The sequence below is a fragment of the Acomys minous genome, assembly GCF_964271855.1.
Source record: "Acomys minous genome assembly, chromosome: 11".
Lineage (NCBI taxonomy): Eukaryota > Metazoa > Chordata > Mammalia > Rodentia > Muridae > Acomys > Acomys minous.
The window spans coordinates 84,873,484-84,892,829 of NC_140492.1; the positions used below are offsets into that span (position 1 = coordinate 84,873,484).

General features: G+C 40.8%; 1 long non-coding RNA gene across 2 annotated transcripts in view; it reads left to right on the forward strand.

Annotated features, from left to right (window-relative positions):
* Positions 1-18,165, forward strand: part of LOC311608477 — a 36,786-nt gene extending 18,621 nt beyond the window's left edge. The window contains exons 1-3 of one of the 2 annotated variants that reach the window (XR_014782984.1): positions 11,057-11,145; positions 11,852-12,071; positions 17,938-18,165. This is a non-coding gene — a long non-coding RNA (uncharacterized lncRNA). Of the gene's footprint in view, positions 1-11,056; positions 11,146-11,851; positions 12,072-17,937 lie in introns of those variants that run through there. The other variant, XR_014782983.1, reaches the window with a different exon arrangement.
* Positions 18,166-19,346: the final 1,181 nt, after the last annotated feature.

The window sequence follows — 19,346 nt, forward strand, 5'->3', positions numbered from 1 at the left end:
TATTCACCTCTGCTATCTTATCAGACTGTTTATTCTGGAGTAATTATCCTCTACTACTCCTTTCTCTCTACTATTTATTCTCCAGAGACCATGTTGATAAGAACCTTCCCATTGGAACGTAAGCATCGATCACACTGCCATCATAGAATTTCCAGGGTGTCTGTTGCATAAGTAGGCAAGCAGCTGGCAAGAACTTACTATAGCCTTTCAGCTCCGGTTGCATAACTAAAAGAGCATCTACAAACCACCTACAGCAGTGGTTCTCAATATGTGGGTGGCAACCCTTTGGAGGTCGAACAATCCTTTCATAGGGGTCATCCAAGATCACTGGCAAACTCAGATATTTACGTTACAATTCACAACGGTAGCAAAATTACAGTTATGAAGGGATAACAAAAGTAATTTTGTGGTTGGGGCCAACACAACATGAGGAACTGTATTAAAAGGTCACAACATTAGAAAGTTTGAGAACCACTGACCTACAGGGCCCTTAATACAATTAGCTCTTTCTGTTCTAAAGATGTTCACTCCTTATTGAATCAGTTCATTTGAAGTAGAATTAGAGTCTGAGACTTCGCAGTCCTCAGTAGAAATCAGAATGAATTAGGTTGCTTGTTCTGTAAGTCTACTTAGCAGGAAAAAAGTTAGAAGGACAAATTAGGGAAATGCTATAACACACCAAAACAAGATTTTATTCATCCATAAATAAGAAGTCATCTAAGTCTCTTGTGGAAAACTGGATGCAACTAGTGATCAGGATGTTAACCAAAATAAATTTGCTGCAAAAGGACAAATGTAGCATATTGTCTTTCGCTTGTAAAATGTAGATTTAAAGGCAAAAATATAATAAGACATGAAAGTGCAAGGGGAAGCAGTGGATAGAAACAGTTGCCAAGACTCTCAGCCAAACATTAGGCAGAGCTTCAAGAGTCTTGTGGAAGGATGCAGAGACCCAGAGGAGATAAGATCTCCACAACAAGGCCAATAGAGTCAACTAATCTAGGTCCATGGGGCTTACAGAGACAGAAGCACCAACCAAAGAGGAGGCATGGCTTAAACTCAGACCATGTGGATCCCGACCCTTGACAGATATATAAATGATGGGTGACTTGGTCATCATACAGGTCCCCTAGCAAGTGAAAAGATGGGGGCTGTTTCTGACATGAACTCTGTTGCCTGATTTTGGATCACTTTCCCCTAGGTGGGTTGCCTTGTCTGACCTCAGTGGAAAAAGATGTGCATAGTCCTGATGCGATTGGATGCTCCAAGGTGGATTAGAGAAGGGGAGGAAAAGGGGGGGGGGGGGAAGAAGGTGGAAGGGTAGGACCCGGAGCAAAGAACAGAGGGGGTGTGTTCAGTAGGTAAGTGAATAAATAAATACTTTTTAGAAAGAAATTACAAGTTAACAAAAAAGAAAGACAAACAGAAAGAAACAGGGAAGGAAGAGAGAGAAGAGAAAAGGAGAGAGAGGGAGAGAGAGAGAGAGAGAGAGAGAGAGAGAGAGAGAGAGAGAGAGAGACAGACAGACAGAGAGAGACAGAGAGAGAGGAGGGAGCTATTTGAGAAGAGAGTGTGGGCCAACCTTGGCATAACCTTGGAAGGGGAACCCTCAACTGAGAAGATACCTCCATTACATTGTCTTTGTCTTGTCAGCAAGTTATGGGGTGTTTTCTTGACTGAAGATTGGAGAGGGCCCTGCCCACGTCTGGCTGGGTGAGTCATTTTGTTTTATATTAACGTTGCACTTCTAAAGTCCAATTATCCAATTTAAGTCAAACAAATTCACTACTCTGTCCTCAAATCACTTCACCCCTCTCAGGAGTCAAGTCATACCTTTGAAGGGCACTACACAAAGTTCCCATGGCATCCAGAAGAAATCTTTATTTTGCTCTTCTTTTCTTTGTTGAGTTTTAAAGAATTTTATCATAGATTCATAGATGGGAGTTTAGGAGGGGAAAAGAGATACGTGTTGTTTGAGGAGGCCAGCCACGTGGTAGTAGTGATCAACCATATGGCAGAGAGAAGAGTTTCCGAGTAGGTTGTCCTTCTTATAATAAAAATTAAGAAAACAACTCATTTGTACTTGAAATATTTCAGTTTTATTTCAGCTACGCAATAACATGATGGTATTTGTATTATTTAGTGATTTAAAAACAAGATTCTAAAATCTGTGCAAAATAAGAGACTGTGGTCGGGATTGAGACAACAGATTCCAGGTCTTAGTCAGCCTTAACATTTTCTGTATTGATGACAATTTATCTGCTTCAATATGTGTTCAAATTTCAGTCGATGACTGCGTGATTTGCTGCTATAGCTGTGTATGAGAGAAGAGATACAACAAATGAACATAGCATGTTGGGTGTCCCTGTAACGTGATATGCAGATGTGACAGTGAGCATTGACTCCCATCACAGACTAGAATGATCTAGAAGACAAGCGTCTAGGCACAACTGTGAGGCTGTGCCCAGCATTGCTCAAGTAACTGCCAATCTGATACTACATACCCCAGTGACATAGGGGAAAACCAACTAATACACGTTTAAAATAAGAAAAAAAAATGTAGTGATAAAATGACTTCTACTAATATTCTGCTGTACTCATAGATGAGTGCCTTGTTCAGCCCTCATCACAGGAGATTCCTCCTACAGCAAATGGAAACCAGTGGTGATCTGCATGTCCTTTAGTATAGCACGGTGCCTCTGCTGGGGTTAGGCCCCCCAGCATATGGTGACAAAGAGGGGAGCACCAACTGAGAGTGGACTAGGCAAGCGCTGAGATAGTAGGGTTGGTCTGTAGACAACCGATCTACCTGGGGTTCTGGTGACCAGTGTGACTCCCAGTAGACCAGGGGGCTTCCCCCAGAGATGTGGGCTGGGATCTGGTAACAAGGTGGGGAGAAACAGTTGGAGATAGGCTGGATGGGACCTGGAGGAGTATTGGTGGTCTACAAGTGTGGGTCTTATTTGTTTTTTAGTGAGGCAGAAAAGGGCATAGATCTGGATGAAAGGGGAGGTGGGAAGAAATTGGAAGGAATTGAGGGAGGAGGAACTTCTAATCAGGATAGCTTACACACACACACACACACACACACACACACACACACACACACACATATACATTGCTTACTTAAGTTGCTCCTTATTGAAAATAGTGTGTGTGTGTGTGTGTGTGTGTGTGTGTGTGTGTGTGTATGTGTGTGCGCGTGCGGCACCCGCACCACCGCAGTACTGAGTCGAGGGCAAGGGGCTGCGGATTTAACTCATGCACGCACACACACACACACACACACACGCACACGCACACGCCTCACGCACACGTACACACACAGTAACACAGAGGGTCCTTCGTGCTAAGAGAGCAGCAGCCGCAGCAGCAGCCGCGACAGCAGTTTATTATTATTTCTCCCAGAGTTCCAAAGAGCCTTCTTATAGGCAGCCAAACAGGAATCCTCCTCCCAGGTGAAATCCCTCAAGAGGTGATTGCACACAGGAGGAAAAGTCTCGAGGAAGGGAGGGGTGCGTTCTCAGAGCAGTAAACACGACTAGCTAACCAAGATAAACACAGACATGGAAGCTGCTAGAAACAGGACACGAAACAGCAAGACAGGCAGGCAGCCCAGTCGAGCCTGGTTCCTATATATATATATGTATACTTATATGTATTATACATAAATTTAGTAAAATAGACAATAATATGATTTCTTAGGCATTTTTTACACTTATTTTATCTTTCTCCCTCTCTCTCCTTCTGGATTGATTTCCCTCCCTTCTCTTAAATGCAGCACCCATCCTCCAGTCTTCCTCCTTCCGATTACTTTTACTATTCCCCTCTGTACTGCTCCCATTTCCCTGGTCCCCTTTTCACATTCCTGGTTCCTGCAGTTACTCCAGATTATACAGTTACATCTGAAGATTTGCGGTTGTGATCCAAACATGAGAAAGAACATGTGATGTCTGTCTCTCTGGGTTAACTTACACTATATAAGCTTTTCTAGTTCTGTTCATTTGACAGCACACTTTATGATGCCACTTGTCTTTACAGTGCTCCATAGTACAATTTTTATTATTCATTTGTTAGTGGAAGGACCTTTAGGTTGTTTACATTCCCTACCTTCTGTGAACAGAGTGACAGTTGAACATGGCTGAACAAGGCCCAGCAAAGTAGGATGCCAAGTCCTCTGGGCATATGCCGAGTGGTGGTACAGCTGGATCATGGGATATGTAGTTTTAGTTTTTTGAGAATGCTCCACACTGATTTCCAGAGTGGTTGGAGCAGTTTGTAATCCCAGTAATAGCAATAAGGGTTTCTCTTACCCTACATTCTCTCCAGCATCTGTTGTTCATTGATTTGTTGATCTTAGAGATTCTGACTCGGGTAAGATGAAATCTGAAAGCTGTTTTGATTTGTATTTCTCTAATTGCTGTGGAAAATGAACATTTTTAAAGGTATTTCTTAGTCACTTGTTTTTCTTCCCCAGCCCATTTTTTCAAAGTGTCTCCTTAATGAGTATGTTTTTTATGTAGTCAAATTTACCAAATTTAACACTGATTATGAATCTTTATTGTAGTGAAAATTAACAACTCAAAACTGATTAGGGGTATTTGCATTACATATTTTTACCTTATTTTTGTTAAACTTTCCCTGAAATTATTAGAACTATTCTATGTGCTTTCTAAGCTTTTCCTTGCCGTTCAAACACAGGCCCACACAATCTGGCCTCAAAATCATTGGTTCCTGGGTCTCAAACATTTAGCAAGACTGAGACTTAAAAAATTGATATCCCAGTCAGTGGCATCACATGGAAGTGAAATAAGTGAGTCATGTTTCTGACATCTTAAACATCACAGCAGTTTCCTGGCAACTGAGCATGCCTAAACCCATGTAGGAAGGCAAGACCACGTGATGGGAAGTGTACCTCTGATTGTAAGCAATTCTAATTAGTCTCAATCTCTGCAGCATTTCAACACTGGGAAGACTAAACAGTCAATCAAAGAACTGAAATCAAGCAAGAACACAGCTGTACAAACTTGGTGCCAAAACAGTGCCAAGACTAGAGAAGACAACATTTGAATGCTTATAGCCCTTTCTCTTTCTTTAACATTTGGTGATGTTTTGATCACAAAGGCCACATCATAAAGTCAAAGTCTTTCCCCTTATCATGGTCCTACTGGGCCACCATTATCAAGGCTGCCCTGAGCTGCTACTGTAAGATCAGCATCTGTCCTGAGGCTATTGCTCAGCCTCAGACTATTAACCTGGAGAAGGATGCCCTGTGCCTTCGGGTTGTTTATTGACTTACACAATATTTCTCCTCTTTATAATGTTTGCTTCTGATTTCTACCTTTCAGAAGGTTGCTTCAGGTAACTCTTAAGAGTCTAATTCATTTTCAACATCCCTTTAAGCAGTAGTTCTCAACTGAGGGTCACAACCTCTCTGGAGGTTATATGCCAGATATTCTGCATATCATATATTTATATTAAAATATATTTACATTATATTGAAATGTATTTTTATTAAAACTCATAACAGTAGCAAAATTACAATTATGAAGTGACAGTGAAATAACTTTATGGTTGGGGTGGTCACAACGTGAACTATATTAAAGGCTCATGTAAAATAAACAAATAAGTTAATTAATGGTAAAAATGAAACCTAGGTATAATGTGAGTGTTCTTTTTAACTCTCAGGTCACTACCCAGAGACCTGGGTGGGAAAGGCAATGAATTGTTTCCTGTACCTTTCCCAGGTCTATTCTCTGTTTGCCATTCATTCACTAATTATTCATTTCAGTTTAGGTTTCTTCTCTGTGATCCATGTTGTTGCTGTTCTACCTCTTCTTGTTGTGCTTCCTGTTGTTGTTATTGTTGTTGTTGTTGTTGTTCTTCTTCTTCTTCTTCTTCTTCTTCTTCTCCTTCTTCTCCTCATCCTCTTCCTTCTGTTGCCTTTACTTCATCTATAGTGTCCTTGTCAGCCTCTGCAAAGTTTCTTTGTCACCTGTCTCTACAGTCAGCTTAACTCTCCGAGCCGAAAAAGTGTCAAAGAAGAATGCACAGGGGTACTGTAAATCACACATCGTAGAATTTGAAATTCATCACTTGTGCTGTTAACCTAAGAGCAGAATAAATTCTGTGGCCCTACAAACCTGATGAATCAAAGGGGCTTGCTCCCTAATGCTCTGTTCCGTCCTATTTCAGTTCAACCAAAGAGTGGTTTTGATTTAAGCCAGACATCAGACATTACCTTTTTCTAGGCTGCTGGTCTGTCTTTCTTCTAGGGATTAAGCCATTCCTATATTTCCAACTTATTTCTTCAGGATAATCTTTTGTTTGTATTTTCTGTTTGGTTATGTTTGGGTTTTGCAATCGAGAAGACATCTTCAAATCCCTAGCAACACATCCTGTCCAGTCTGTTTGTCATTGGCACTGCCCTCCTAGTTCTGAGATGCACCAGGAGCTTGGGCAACTTGTTGTGGGCATTAGGCCTTAAATTTTCCTGGCATATAAGCAAACTGTCCTTGATGCAGGAGCCACATTCAAGCTTATTCTCTAAGATACCCTTGTTTTGATGTCTTGACCCAAAGCCCATGTCAGATCAACAACCTTGACTTGGATCCTATGTGTTCTTTTTATTGAATCTTCTTTTCCTTAAACAATAGTTGCCAACCTCTTGATTTCCGTTAAAGAGACTCCTCGGTTCTCCTCATTACCTAACACAATCTAGTTCAATGGAAGATCATTCAGAAGTGCTTCATTTTTGTTGAGTAAAATAGTTAGCAAACTGCACTTTAATAAAATATCCTTGCACCTATTATAAATTTAGTGGGAAATCCTTACCTCTTGATTTGTGTACTTAGAAATCAAACCCAATGTAAATATGTTTAGTATTTGTTAGCTCTTTATTGTTTTTCTCTTACTATGACAATAATGTGATACTTTCTTGGTTTTGCTTCTCTTTATTTTTGAGACAGTTTTCTATGCAGTCCAAACTAACTTAGAGCCCCAGCATCTGAACTGCTAGCACTAGAGTTTAGCATTACCATGCCCATCCATGCACTGACTTTTAAATTTCCCCATGCCCATATGAAAGAGAGAGAGTTGTAACGCTGGTTTCTGTTTTACAAGAACACTGAACTAAGAGAGATTAAGAGATCAACTGACTTGCACATGGTTACCAGGTCATAAGGGACAGACTGTACATAGCCTTTTGGTTTTATTTAACATTCAGTATTGCAAACCCTGAAAGATTTCTGGATTTTTTTTTTGCATAGCATTTAAAGACTTACTTATATGAATACCCATTTAGCTGGACATTATAATTGTGCAAGATTTTCTGACCATTTACTGAGGACCAGTGATTGTCCCAAGCCACAGGAACAGCTAGCTATATTAGCTGAAGAGGTAATGGCTACTGAGCTCACTCTATGAACAGGCATAGACTCAGTCAACCACTCCAGTTATGGACAAACTATGAGAGTTCTCCACAACAAGCTTCATGGCAGAAGTGAATGTGACATACAGGCTGGGCATTTATCTCAATTAGTACCTGTGTAGTGGGATGTAGCAGTAAAAAAAGATGGGTGGCTCCCTCCCATGGCTGAGGGCTCAGCTTGAATCAAAGGATGGGAGGTAACTGAGCATGCACATTCATCTTTCCCTGATTCCTGACTTCAAGTGGAGAGTGACCAGCACACTCACACACAGCTCACTATGCCTTCCCTACCCAGATGGGCTATACCTGTTCAAACCACCACTGGCAAATGGTTATTTCCTGAACACGTATGACTACTTCCTGAGTCATTTTGTCAGGTGTCTGTTGCTGCAATAATAAAAATAGCTAATGTACCCATAAAACGTTTCTTCTAGAATTCTTCAAAATGGTTAGGGAATAGGAGCTAGGCAGATTTATAGAATTTATACACATATCACTTACTGTGTTTATTAGAGATTTAAGGAGATACTATTCAGGTAGCAAACTGTCTCTGTCACCTCTCATTTGGAAAGCTACTAACCTGCTTTCCTGTCATACTCAGGTAATCACGTTTATTCCTTCTCAAGTCTCTGATGGAGCTGAAGACCAGGTAGCTTAGTTTTACAATGATGCTTAGTTGTTTATGTGGTTAAGATGTTTTTAAGGTCTAGATAGATGTTTTAAGTTGATAATGACAAGATGTGATGGAGATCGATTTACATTCAGAATTTTACATGCACCAAGAAAGATGTTTTCTTCAAGGATGCCAAATACAAGTAGCCAAAACACTAAGAATGTAACATTTATATACTTCCTGATTGTGTCATGGTTCTTCTCGCTATAGGTAGTTAATTGTATATATGCATAATAATATAACTCTAGCATACTATATACTTGTATTTCCTTTGCTACTGAGTACATTAGATTAGTGTGATTGAAGTTCCATATATCTACCCCATCTCCTCTTAGCAGCCTGCAACTTTTGCAGTTTATTCCAGTATTCAATAATCACACCTTGCCTCGCCTACCCAAGCCCTTGCAGCGTAAAACGAGTTGCTGCAGTATTTTTCCCTTCCGACACACTTGCTTTGTGCTATATTTAACTCTTGAACATTAGCATTAATATCCAGCAGCACAAAGGAGGTCTCTGCTGTGCATTACTTCCACCACATAAGGTGGGGCGTATTCTGCTGTGCTTGTCGGGGACAGAAAAGCAGATGTACGTACAACGGGAGAAGAGCTAGGTTTTCTTTCTGGGTTAGCTGAAGCCAAGCCTTTCAGAAGCTGCCTGGGAATGGGTTCGCTCTTTTGCTTTTCTGCTGCTTTTTACTTTTGGTTTCCAGGACCACATGTTAATGACACAAAGGGAAGGTGACAAAATATGAGAATGTTCTCTCAAAAGAAGGGTCTTTGTACATGAAAAGAAGCACGGGCAGGCTAGTGCCAATACCAGGTCTTACATCATTCTCAACTGACTAAAAGAAGACATGGTATAAAGTGGCAGTGCGTGCACTTCAGAGTTTCTTTGGATTGTATTGTAATTATACCAGAATCTAGGTCTAGATGAAGAAGATCCTGGCCAGAATGAGAGGTTTGGATAATCACTTATTTTTCTCGCTATTGTGATACTTTTTCTTTTTCAACTTTAGTCCCTGTGTCCCCCTGCCTCTTTTTTTCCTCCTTTTGATAGCAGGTCTATCTTTCATTTGCCCTTTCAGAAACCGATTTAAGCTCTCAGACCATAGTAGTTTTTCTTTCAGGTGTTATAGCTGCTTGTCGCTTTAGAAAATAAGCACTGAAGGTTTTCTTCAACCCATGCAATGGCAAACTTTTGGTCTTGGTATAATTTCCTTTTTGGAGAAAATGAATAACAAAGTAATATTAATTTAACTCTTAAGTATGAAAATTTATTTAATGAGTATGCTAAATATGGGGAGGAGGGTATATTTTTATTAAGGAACAAAGATGGTTTTCAGAGAAAGGGAAACAGGAGAGAAAGCAACTGGAGAGGTGAGAACAATCATAAGAAACGGGAAAAGGGAAGGAGGGAGGGAAAGGGAGGAAGGATGAGGGAGGGAGGTAAGCAGAGAGAGAGAGAGAGACAGAGAGACAGAGAGAGAGAGAGGAGAGAGAGAGACACACACACAGAGAGACAGAGAGACAGAGACAGAGAGAGACAGAGAGAGACAGACAGAGAGAGAGAGAGAGCGAGAGAGAGAGAGAGAGAGAGAGAGAGAGAGAGAGAGAGAGAGAGAGAGAGAAGATTATGGAAACAGAGAATGGATAGAAAGTGATGACCACCTAACCAAAAGTTTGAAAGCTGAGTGCTCAGAAGGAGGAACGTTCTATATATTCTTTGCTTATGCCTGTCAAGTTCTTTCTATAAGACCTTGACGTATGAGTAGATGTCAAAGGTAGTGGTCTGAGTTATATCCACGTAAATTCTTAGACTTTCACCATTTGAAGCTTTAGGCTCCTTTTTGAACCTTCCTTCTTTCGTCATTGTCTTTCTTCTGTCTCAAGGCAAACTCACTGACGCTTCAGCAGGTCCTAGACCAGGATCCAGTGCCAGAGAGCTAGGTACAGAAGCAGTGTGGGCTGTGCTTCGGGATTTTCTGATAATGTAAAACTACCCAGCAAATAATAGTTTATCCAGGATCAGTGCTGTGCGTGACAAGATGGCTCATAGTCCACGCACAGTCTGATTGTTCAGTATTAATGTTTTGGATTTATACTTTGAGTAGCATTACCTACATTAGGACAGTGAAATTGAACAAAAACAATTTATTACTCGCACGCCTCTAATTCTTTCGTGTGTGTAAGTTTAAACAAGTCACTATCATCAGCTTATTTGTTTACCTCTGAACATGTAGTGAGTGCTTCCCTTTGATCAGCAGAAGGAAATAGGTTATATGAGTTATTTGGTACCCCAATTTACAAACTGTTACTTGAAAACTTACAAACTATTCTTGGGAAACTGTTTTCCCAGTTATTTAGCAATGAATCGATATCTTTAAATTTATTGTTATTGTATGTGAGCATATGATATATGTGCATGAGCATGCATGTGTGCTAGAGCATACATGTGGTAGTCAGTAGTCAAAGGATAAATTTTGTGGAGTTGGTTCTCCCCTTCCACCTGGGTTCCATGGATTGAACATAGGTTTTTTTCAGGCTTCCTAGCAAGGACATTTACCCATGGACCATTTCACAGACTCCATAAAACTTCTAAACAAGAAAGTTAGATAGTCAGATAATTGATCAGGAGTATCAGTCTGATGGTCTGAGGTACAATTAGTCATATTCCCGTTTCTTTCTAATATTGTTATGGTGTGGGTATAAAATATCCTTCACAGATCATGGTATTGAAGGTTTCATCACTAGCTGGTGATAACATGGAGAAGTAATTGGGTCATGAACCCAATGACTTACCAGGGTTCATTACTCCCTAATGATGTGATCAAAACCAAAGTAGGCTACTATATACTGTGCCTGTACATTTGAAGGTATGTTCCTCTCTCCTCTCCTCTGATCATCTCTCCTCTCCTCTCCTCTTCTTACCTCCTACCTCCACGTGAACTGAACAGCTTTGTTCCAATCCACCATGACACACCATCTCGCTACAGGCCCAGGAAAAAAAATGGAACAAGCTACTGTGAACTGACACCTATGAAAACGTGAGCCAAAATAACTACTTCCTCCTTTTGTGTGTTCAATATTGTCTTGATTGTTTTTCCAACTGTTCTGATAAAATACTCTTAACAAGAGCCATAGAAGAAAGGAGAAGTGTGTATGCACTCGCAGTTCAAGGTTGTAGTCCACCATACAGGAAGTCATAGCAGTGGGAAATGAGGCAGCTTTTCTCAAGCATCCAAAGGAAGCAGATTATTAATTTGGACAATCAGCTCACTTTCTCCTTTTCATTCAGCTCAGTATCCCAGACCAGGGAACATGGCCCACTCATAGCATGTGGGTTTTCCAATCTTAGTTAACCTGGTCAAGATAATCTCCCATTATGACTTTCTCACGTACTCTGGTGCCTCACATTTGACCATGTCCCCTGGAGGGGAAGACCTGGTGGCACTCAGAGGAAGGACAGCAGGTTACCAAGAAGAGACTTGATACCCTATGAGCATATACAGGGGGAGATAATCCCCCTCAGGAACAGTCATAGGGGAGGGGAATAAGGGGAAAATGGGAGGGAGGGAAGAATGGGAGGATACAAGGGATGGGATAACCATTGAAATGTAACAAGAATAAATTAATAAAAAAATTTTTGAAAGAAAAAAGATAATCTCTCACAAGCATTCCCAAGGGCTCAGGTAACCCTAGATCTCATCAAATTGATACTTGATCTTTACAATAATGGATATTCTTTCACAGCAAGGAAATGCTGATTAATGCGAACAGTGTAAGCAAGAAATAAGGATCTCTTTAACTACGCCCCATAACAAAGAGACCTGCTGGAATATGCTTCATGAGAGAAACCACAGACTTTGGGAAACTTGCAATGCTGAGAATCGTAGAAACAAGAAGAATGGGCCCCACCCTCCTGAACTGGACATGCAGAATAGATGGTTCTGCTGGAGACAGGGCCAATTAGGTAAGGGATGGTCATGCTGGGAAGGAACGAAGCAGGAATCTGGAGAGCATGTTGAGAAACAGTTCCGAGTGAAATAGGGGCATGTAGCAGGAGTGGTTACACAGGGGTGAGCAGAAGACCCAGCACATCCTGAGCAGTGCACTGAGGTTCTGGATGATTCTAAGAAAGAGACTGGGTATAGCCTTCCACTTTATTCCTTAAAGACCTTGAAGGAGCCCACATAGTGTTGTAGTACAATGTAGTTAGAATTGGGGTCTTACTGACTGGCAGCAAATTAAACCAGCTATCACTTCTTCTAAGATTAGGGCAAGGTATTCAGCGTTGTCATTTTATCTTGCTTATGTAAATGAAACAAAGATCCTGTACAGAGAACTTGCTTGACTCTTGAGGGCCGTCATGTTTGGCATCCATCACGACTGCTGTAGTTTCGCTGGCTTCTTTTCCTTGTTTGTGCTTCAGGATATATGTGTTTATTATTGTAGTTTTCTCCTATTCATTCCTACCTCTTTTTTTCTTCCACAACTGCCAATTCATGAATCATCCTCCTTCTATCTGCAGATTTATATTTATATCAACCACATGATATAAGGAAATTAAAAAAAAAAAAGTTGTACCTTCCTACATTCCCTATTCCCCTTAGGTTTTTCCTCTTTCCCCACAGTTCTTCCTGTAATTTCTCTCCCTCCCTCCCTCCCTCCCTCCCTCTCTCTCTCTCTCTCTGTCTGTCTGTCTGTCTCTCTCCCTCTCTCTCTCTCTCTCTCTGTATGTGTGTAAAATCTTGTACATCTAGAGTCAATTTTCATACAAATGTTACGTTTTAACTCTTCTTCCTACCTGAAAAAAACTCCATTGTGTGTGGGTAACACATTTAAATCATCCATTTTTATATTGATGAGCATCTATGCTGGTTCCCTTTCTTGGTTACTAGGAATAATGTAGCAATAATCATAGATATGTGACTATCTCTCTAATAAGTGACTTCAATTCCTTTAGGGGTATATCCAGAAGTGACTACGACTGGATCATATGGTAGTTCTATTTGATTTGCTCTCTCTTTTTTCTTTCTTCCTTCCTTCGTTCCTTTCTTCTTCTTCTTCTTCTTCTTCTTCTTCTTCTTCTTCTTCTTCTTCTTCTTCTTCTTCTTCTTCTTTCCTCTCTCTCTCTCTCTCTCTCTCTCTCTCTCTCTCTGACCCACCATAGTAATAATTTTCTTCTATAGTGTCATAACCAATATACACACCCACTAATAATGTATTAGGGTCTTTTTCTTTTTTGCCTACATCCTTGGATCATATGTTTATTTTATTTAATGTGTTTTTAGTTGAAATAGAAGTACATAACTTTCATAGCTTCTGCCCTCTTAGATACTCTCCCTTAAGCCCCTCCCATGCCTCTTCACTCTCAAGGTGACAACCTCTTTCCTCTGATTATTCTTCTCACTTATTTAACATACACACACACACATACACACACACATGCATATGTGAGATATATATGAGAATTACAGTTAATGAGATGAGAAGGGATTGCACAGTACTTTTAATTTATTTACCTCTGGTTGAACTTGTTTATTTTGAGAAATATCTGTTTAATGCATTTGACCAACTATTATTGAAGATTTTGGATTTGTGGATTTGTTTGTTTTCTTTATGTATTTTAGATGCTAACTCTTTGGTGAGATTTTTTTTTCCATTCTATAGGCTGCCTCTTCATTTTGCTGATTCTTTTCTTTGTTCTGCAAACGTGTGTGTGTGTGTGTGTGTGTGTGTGTGTGGTGTGGTATATGTGTTCTTGAATGTGTGCATGAGTTGAGTGTGGGTAACTGAACGCCACAGAACATGAGCGGAGGCCAGAGGACAATGTCAAGTGTCAGCCCTCATCCTTCATTTTGTTTGAGACAGCAGCTCTCTGTTGTTTGGTAATGCTTATGCCAGGCAAACTGCCCCCTTGCATAGTCAGAGACTCTGTGTTGATCCCCTACCTCATGGAAGGAACACTAGTGTTCCAGATGTGCTCTATCATGTCAGACCTCACATAGCTTCTCCAGATGCAAACTCAAGCTCTCATGTTTCCATTGTACCCACTGTGCCATCTCTGCGAACTCACTGAGAACCTTTTTCATTTCATGTGGTCTCATTTGTCCACACGTGACACTTTTTATTGAGTGATTGCAGTCCTTTTTAAGGATTTCTTCATTATTCGTATCCCAGGAAATGTTTCCTTTATGCTTTCTTCTAGCAGTTTCAGTGTTCCATGAAACTGTCTGCACTAAGTCATGAAAGTTCAACATGTTTTTCGCCTCTGTCCCTGTGTTTGACATCCCCAAAGGCTTTTTGTTTCCCAGCTATTGGCCATAAATTCGAAGATGGTAGGGACTTTAGAAGGGGAGGCCTTCCTGTCAGAAGCCATAGCTATGCGCAGACCTTTGTGGTTTATAACCCACAATTCTCTGTGCCCTAACCAGCTGTGGCATGAGAATGTGGCATTCACTGACTGGTATGAACACCATGCCTTCTTGCCCATGGTGTGGACACTACTAAATGTTAACCAAAATAAGCTCTCCTCTCTGCGAACTGTTTCTCTTAAGTGCTATTACCATAGCAACACGGAAGTGACTGATACACCCAGTTGCTGGTCTTATGTTCATCTATCTGTACCATACAGGTGGCACTCAGCTTCAGGAAGGCTCAGCTCTCCCTATATGAATGCTGATATTTGCTCAGATTGCAGGTCCCAGCCTAAAGGATAGAGGTGGGCACAGAAGAGAGAAGTGGAAAGACTAGCCCTGTCTTCTTGTGCTGGTGTGTCAGGGTAGAGCAGGCAGAGGAGGCTTGGAGGAGAACTGCAGGGCACACTTAGAACAGAGGGCTGCGTTCCCAGCAGATGCCTGCACAAACTTCAGAGTCATGTGCCACAAGGATGTGGAAAGGTTTGACCACAGACTTGGAGTCTTTGATCTGCCTACAAGAATTTTGTGACTCAGAGCAAGCCATTTTTCTCTCTAAGCCTGAGCTCCCTCAGTCCCAGGATTGCTGTATCTTCATATAGCTGATCTAAAAGGGAGACTGGTTCCTTAAAGACAGTTGAAGAAAGTGCCTCTGCTGTGCACACTCAACAACTTAACATCATCAGTGAATTGTTCTCTCATCTCCTCTAGGAAGCCCCTCTGGACTCATTAGCTAATCATGGGAACTGTGCCTCCTTTTATTTCATTCCATTTCAGCACATAATTAATCTCCACAGAATTCATTTTCTTTTTCTTTCTTTCTTTCTTTCTTTCTTTCTTTCTTCCTGTCTTTTTTACTTACTTTCTGTCTTCCTTTCTTCCTTTCTTTCTTTCTCTTTCTTCTTTCTTGATTTAACTAACTTTAATTACATGATATAAAGCTGTACATAAACAAGATGTGGAAGAAGAAACATTTCTTCTTCTTCTTCTTCTTCTTCTTCTTCTTCTTCTTCTTCTTCTTCTTCTTCTTCTTCTTCTACTTCTTCTTAAGTAAATAAGACTTCAATGGCTTACTTTAAAAGGAAGGAAGCAAACTGAACATGAACATTTCCGCTCCCTAACAGATACGCAGTGTGGCCCACTGCCTCAAGCTCATGCCGCCGTGACATCTTTGACATGGCACACTATACCCTCAAAGTGTGGGCCCAGATAATCTTTCTTTCCTTAGGTTGTGTTTGTTGGGTATTTTGTCCCAACAATAAGACAATAGTACAGTTGCCTGATTAGATTTGTGGTGTGAGGACAGAAATGAAGGCTTCACACCATGCTTCTTTAACATTTTCCAGGTCTGATTTCTGATTCACTGTAAGACTTCCTTGCTTCTTTTGAAGTTGGTCTTTCTCTTCATCTCACCATTGTCACGTAGGGAGTCAACATAAGGGAGAAAGGAGTTATTCTGGTTCCCGGTTTCAGAAATTTTAATATGTGAACCCTGGGTTCTACTGTCTCTGCTGTTCGTTGTTGCGTTTTCATGCGTGCAGTGACATGGCAGGAAACGTTGGTGGAACAAAGCAGCTCACAGGAAGTGGCTGGGAAACAGAAAAAAAAAAGGGGAAGAGTTTGATAATCTTTAATGTCGTGCTTCCTGTGTCCTACTTCCTCCAGCAAAGCCAGACCCTCCTACTTTCTACCACCTTCCGGTGCCATCAAGTCATGGGTCTACCAATGAGGCTAGTGTCCTCATAATCCAACTGCTTCCCAAAGATGAGCAGTTGTCAGTCCATCCCTTAACACCTGCACCTTCAAAGGGTACTTCCGAGGAAAATGATAGCGAGCCAGAATAGCCCGGTTGGTCATTAAAACCATAGATGTTCAAATGAGATGGCTCAGCATTCAAATAGCAAATCCACACACACACTTGTTACTTCATGTCCTCAGAGGTCACTTCACTTTCTCAGTTATGTAATTTGATATTACTCCCTGTAATGGGGTATGCTACATAAAAACATTACAGGGTTTAAGTAATTAGCGCATCCACATACATGTAAGATTGTGAGGCATATCTCGGACTGGAATGTGGTCCATTCTCCCTTGTAAGACTGGTGACTTTCCCAATTAATAGCTGCGTTGACGCTACAAATCCGTGTAATAAGGTGATCAAGGTAAGTGCTGCCAGTCAGCAGGAGATGGAACTTCATGAGTACTACAAGGGACATCTGGAGCATCTACTGCTCCCGCAATCTCATCTCCTCAATTGTGGGCCTTGGAAGACTCCTTTTCCACTATTAGGTCCTTTCAGAAGAGAGTCCAGATGGCAGGGTAGAAGGCAAGATAGAGCCCTGTGCAAATGGAGTTTGTTTTAAACAAGGGATTTGGCAGCATGAATGCTAGTGATGGCTGTGAACGATGATTCCTTAAAATCCCTTTGAACTTGATACAGTTGCTTGACCTTAGGGGAATCTTGTCGGAAAAAAAGGAGCAACATTTTCCTCTTGCCATAAGCCCCGCCCCTACTGACTAGTTCTCTTATCAATATGTGTAGGTCCTATTGTGATAGCTGCTTTATAAATACAAGAATAGAGAACAAGAGAGAAAGAGGAGGCAATTAGCTCGATTGTATAAAGCTTTTTTAAGAAGCGGGAGGAAAAAAGGTTCTCCATAAATTTATTCTTATATCTAAAGAGGCAGAAAAAAAAATTGTTACAAGAGATGTCCTCAGAGCCAGCCCTAGAGCACAGTGCTGACTCACCAGCGGAGTTCACTCACTTTGTCTGCCTCAGTCCACCTGATTTTCCAAGTCAATTCATTTCCCTACAAATCGATTCATTTTCCTACTGTGCTCCACTTCCATGTAAATAACCTCTTTATAAACTGGAAAATGGAGCCTGAGCCTTTCAAACAGTTGCCATAAATTAGAATAAATTGCATTAATTCAAGATGTAAAACTAGGAGAGCCAGGAGAACATGCAACATATTTTCCCCAAATAACACTGAACAAGCGCAAGTGTATGCTCTGGGCATATGTATATCTTTTCTATGACTGACAGCCTGAAGGATAGTCCACGTGATTTGGGTGTTGCTGAGGTGAAAACAGTCTTTATTTGAAGCTGAGGAGCAAAGTAAACAGTAATGAATAAGAACTCAAGAGTTTACAGAGCAGACGGTTTTACCATACTTTTATGAAATGTTCTGCCTTATCAATGAAAGGTGTACTTACCTCTTGTTCTATGAAGTTAGCATAGATACATACCAGAAAAACCTCAGATGATAAGTCAATTATGTTGGAACCTCATTAAAACCACAAAAATCATAAGCAGTGATGAAAGTTTCTCTCTCTTGTCTTTTTATTTTAGGGATGGAAAGTGATCTTGTTTTGTGATAGTGCATATAATAATTTATTTCATTTATTTTTATTTTTAGGTATGACGTTGTCGAATCCCATGGGCCTGGAGTTACAAACAGTTGTGTGTTGCCATGTCAGGCCTGGGAATTGAACCTGTGTCCTCTCGAAGAGCAACCAGTGCTCTTACCCACTGAGTCACCTCTCCAACCCCTAGTATATACAATAAAGTAGATTTAAATCCTTAGTACTAATAAACCAAGATCAAGAAATAAAGTGAGAAAGCTGTGTCTGTGTATTTGTGTGCATGTTTGTGTGTGTCTGTGTGTGTGTGAGTGTGCGTGTGCATGTATGTGTGCGTGTATGTGTGCATGTGTGTGTGTGTATGTGCGTGTGTGTGTGTGTGTGTGTGTGTGTGTGTGCGGTATATATTTATGCTTATGGGAAGAATGAATAAAAGACTTTGATGATTCAAGAAAAAAAATTAAAGGTATGCCCATGCCCAAAAGGCTCTCCAGAGACACACAAAGATAAGGTTAAATTATAATATGCCTGCCGGAAGGCAGAATGAACCTGGGCACCTACCAACATGGCTCTGATATCTGAATGAGTGGTCTCAAGTAGTACAAGAAAGGCATAACATCATTAGCCGTCTTTCCTCTGCCAAAAAGGTCCCTTGCTCATTAAGGAAGGAAAACAAAACAAAACAAAACAAAAAATTTATTCTGGCTATCTACAAATGTAATACAGTAATACCAAAGCTTAAAGTAGAGGAACACTGTCTAAAAATGTACTATTTCACTTAATCTTCCCAACAAAAAAGAAAATCTATAGCATTTGTCATGCCCAACATGTTTAACCACAAGATCTCTAGCTGTTAAAAGGTCTAGTTTAGTGCCCTTGAGAGAGGAGCGGACAGACACACAGGTCAGAACTTCAGGCTTATCCTTGGTCTTGCAGACTCTTCGGCCTGCTTTGAAATGGCCGGTTATAGCTCTCGAGGGAGCTTTTTATCTGGACCGGTTCCCACAAACCAATCAATCGCATCTCGAAAGAACAGGATGCACAGAAAATAGTGCACATGTAGGGAAGAGGTTAGAGTCTAGTGTGCATGAGAAGAGGGCGGCCCCAATCTGCACATCAGGCCACCAGCTCTTCTCCGGCCGGAGTTAGTCATTTCTCACACGAGCTGTGCTTTTTCTCCTAGGATTTATGCATCTTCCTCCCCTCTACATAAAGAATTAGCTGAATATAGTAAAAAAAAAATAAAAAAAAAAAAAAAAAAAGAGGACTCTGGGGCTGCAGATGGCTGACCAGCTGTTTCTGGGTGACACCCCATGAATCAGTGTCTCATCCAGCTTCCATGTTTGGGGGGGCAAAAATATTCTGCATTTTCGAAAACTAGTTCATGGAAAATAATACAGCAAAGTAACATTTATAGAAAACCACAGTAATCTTGTAACAAATGTCCTAAATTATGTACTCAAAA